The sequence below is a fragment of the Ctenocephalides felis genome, unplaced genomic scaffold, assembly GCF_003426905.1.
Source record: "Ctenocephalides felis isolate EL2017-DRISC unplaced genomic scaffold, ASM342690v1 CF-g0.4_SCAFFOLD_01170, whole genome shotgun sequence".
Taxonomy (NCBI): Eukaryota; Metazoa; Arthropoda; class Insecta; order Siphonaptera; family Pulicidae; genus Ctenocephalides; species Ctenocephalides felis.
Genome location: NW_020537324.1, coordinates 13229971 through 13233888, shown reverse-complemented (window position 1 = coordinate 13233888; position 3918 = coordinate 13229971). Strand labels below are relative to the sequence as shown.

The 3918-nt window shown below is 30.1% G+C and overlaps 2 non-coding genes across 2 annotated transcripts; one reads left to right on the top strand and one right to left on the bottom strand.

The window, feature by feature from the left end:
- Positions 1-1081: 1081 nt before the first annotated feature.
- On the bottom strand, positions 1082-1153 carry Trnaa-ugc. Its single transcript has one exon. It is a non-coding gene; the product is annotated as a tRNA-Ala (tRNA).
- A 273-nt stretch (positions 1154-1426) lies between these two features.
- On the top strand, positions 1427-1498 carry Trnaa-ugc. Its single transcript has one exon. It is a non-coding gene; the product is annotated as a tRNA-Ala (tRNA).
- Positions 1499-3918: the final 2420 nt, after the last annotated feature.

The window sequence follows — 3918 nt, the reverse complement described above, 5'->3', positions numbered from 1 at the left end:
TTCCACGCGGAGGTCCCGGGTTCAATTCCCGGTATAGACAATAGATAGGTAGAGATAATGTATAGGGCGTAAGGTAAACATATATAATATAGGTGAATATATAAATTAGACAGTAGTATTTATAAGAAGTAAAGGATATGTAGGTATATAATAAGTTAATGACGGTATAGGTATCTCACGGTATGATAGATAATAGATATCGACCTATAATATACAATAATATAGTATAGTAAGATAAGTAATAGGTTATCTATCGTATTATTAGGTTAAGTCTTATAAAGTATTGTAATAAATCTTGAGTACTTTTATATCATAATAAATACTTGTAGGTATTAATGAATACAAATAATACCAGAATAAATATAATTAATATTATTAAAGAATATAAATTATGTACTCAATAATTCCCTCATACTTGTACAATTTAATGTATAGACTAGCTGTGTATAATAGAGTTAATTATATAAAAAGTCAATATATTAGATTTGTGAGTTCTTATCGAAATATATCAAATTTTTTGAACCGGTTTATGAACCGGATTTTAAATTTTAGCGTTCCGGCAAAAAAAATATTAGCACAACACCACTGGCTCTATCGAATAGCAAAAACATAGCTATTTGATAGCTTTGACTACCAACTCATTCGATTATTTCACATAAAAGACCTATGACATAGAATTCCTATTTTTACCCGAGAATTTGCCCTTATAGTTAAAACTAACTTCAATAGTTTCGGTGACACAATGAGCAAAATTATATTTTTTTCATAATTATCATGACATTAAAATGAATTGGTAATATCACTCATCACCGTGTATTGGAATTAACATTTACTTAAAGATTTGTTGTCCTTTTCTTTTTTTTTCTTTTTTTCTTTTTTTTTTTATTTTTTTTTTTATTTTGTTCTCACATCTTAAGAGCAATCAGAACCTTACGAATTATGAGCTGTTGGGCTGAAACTATTTTAAAAATGAAGCTGAAATCGTATGATAGTATGAAAATATTATCTGCTTGATAAAGATAATAGCAAAAAACAATTTTGTCTTGAAGTTTTCAAGTTATTGCTTTTCAAACAAAATATTTGGAGATGCCGGGGATCGAACCCGGGGCCTTTCACATGCAAAGCGAACGCTCTACCACTGAGCTACATCCCCACTTGAAGAACTCACTTTTGAAGCCGCTGCTCTGTACAATCGGCATATCAAATTCATTTTCGTAATCAGTTTTTTTGTCAGTCATTTACATCGCAGATAATATATGCTGTGTAGTGCCTATAATTGTTTCTCCGTTAGATGTAACAGACATTTCGATAAGAATATAAAAAGTATCTATTTCATAGTAGGCTAAAATGTAAAGCAAACTTCGTTTTCTGCAATTAACCTGGCTCACCTGGCACGCAGGTAGATGAAGAAAGGCGATTACCATGTGGGGATGTAGCTCAGTGGTAGAGCGTTCGCTTTGCATGTGAAAGGCCCCGGGTTCGATCCCCGGCATCTCCAAATATTTTGATTTAAAAATAATATCTTGAGGATTTAATTGTTTTTTGCTACTATCTATATCAAACAGGTATGTGTGCGAAAATAGCATACGAATTGAATTTCATTTTGGAAATAGTTTTTGCTCAACAGCCTTTAAGGTTCTGATTGCTGTTAAGATATAAGAATAAAAAAAAACATTTATTAGTGATATTACCAATCAGACATTGTGATGTGTGATGATAATCATTAAAATAATATTTTATTGCAATGAAGAACTGATTGAATTTTTGTAAAGACAGGTCTAGCGGTTTCAAAGATAATAAAAAAAATCCATTTGGCGGTCCAAGATCAGATATGTTTGACAATCTGGATCAACCAACATGAATGGGTATCAAAAATTTAAAAAAAATCCAAATGTTCAAAAAAAAACAGTTTTCAATAAATTCAATTTTTTAAATTTTTCAATATTCAAAAGTTTTCATAATTTTCAAAAATGTTCAAAAAATTAAAAAATTACAAAAATCTGTAATTTTTATTTCCGCTCATAAAAATTTTTAATTACGGTATTTAAAGTTTCAGCAATTTGCCATAAGTCATGATGCCATTTGTCAAATTGGTGTAGATATTTTCAGGTAAAGCATACATATTTATATTATTTTTTATTTTTTCTGCTCGTGATTAAGTTATCTCAAAAAAACGCTGCTAATTTTAAATTAGGATATGGATTTACTTTTAAGTGCTATGAGAACTCGAAACATAAAAAGCATCTCAATTCATTCTTATTAGCATTTTCGACTATATATCTCTATAAGATAATCTACTTATAATTATGCAAATAATAGCGTTGAGATCCCCAATGGAGTTTTTATTCATTCGAATAAAACATTTTTTACCACTTGCTTTTGATGTGGCAAGATCAATATATTATTACAATTAAAATCAGATTTGACTGTTGTAATGGCACTAATAAGTATATACTTTGTTTCTTTTTATTTATTGTGGTAATCTCGTATGATTGATATTCTACGAATGAATTTTGACAGTTTTGATTCTTAATTACTTGCTTATAACTCGTTAGGCCGACGACTGAGCCGATAGTGCGCAGATACGATCTCGACTAGTAGAATCAAAACGTATAATTAACTACGAATTTGCATATCACAATATGATGCCTTAGTGGAATTTATTAGTGTTTATTCGAACGAACCTGAACCAACGAGAACTTTTATTTCTTTTTATTAATTGTTAATATGTGATTATCATTATTCAAATATATCGTGATATAAATATTCTTGGTCGATGGTAATGGAGTTGTGAACCTCTAGCTGTTTTTTTCTTTCATATTTGCTTGGTAAATGAAAGAATTTAATTGGCTACTGCGTAAAAAGTCTAAGCTCTCTGTTGAGAATGAGTTGCTGCTATATAAATCAATCAATAAACCAATCTGGACCTACGGAATTGAGATCTGGGGATGTGCTTACAAATCAAATATAGCTTTAATGCAGAGAACTCAGTCAAAAATTTTACGTACAATTCTTAATTCTTCATGGTACGTGACAAATGAAACCATTCATAGCGACCTCAACATGAAAACGGTGCAATTAACGTTCGAAGAATTAATAGAAAAATACAAACGCAAACTGAACTCACATTCGAACCCATCATTAGTTGACATTACTCAACTTTCTGGAATAAGGAGATTGAAACGTCAATGGTCTTTAGACTTAGTCATAGATTAGGTCTAATATAATATTATCATATTAATTGTAAAACTGAGATCTCATTTGAGTTCTTCTTAGGCATCGCTCTTAAATATTGTCAATTTAGCTCATAGGAAATTTTATGTATTTCTGATTGCTAAATAAAACAGAGTTAAAAAAAATATTTGCTTGGTTTGGTTTGCATATGTTACTGTAATCGTTTTTGTATAGAATCCATTGTTTTTTTTTATTTTCATGTTATAATGAAATTTGTATAATTGATGTTGTTCTTTACGCTTCAAAGATTTCTGAACATATTGGCATACTTTAGGAAAAAATGGATGCATGTGTGTGTGCTTATGTATGTATGTAGTATAATATGTACATATGTTTGGATACAAAAATAAATGGGAAGCTATGTACTCCAGTCAATGGAGCGATTTGGGGTGTGAATTTTTGTACTGTGCTCCAATTTGCAAAAAGTTTGGTTCTTATAATTAGTTCTTCTATAGATATCTGACGTTATTCTGGAAAAATTAAGTTAAACAACTGAGAAGGAGTGTCATCCCCCGGGGGGTGGTGACGAAGTCCAAATTGTTTTAACTTTTGAACTTGAGGGTAAGATGAACCTAATTCCAAAATTTTATGCAAATCGGAGAACAGTAAAAAAACTCAGAGGTTATATCCTTTTTTCCTTTCCTAAAGTCTATATGAATTCAAGAGAACACTCTAAAGACATGA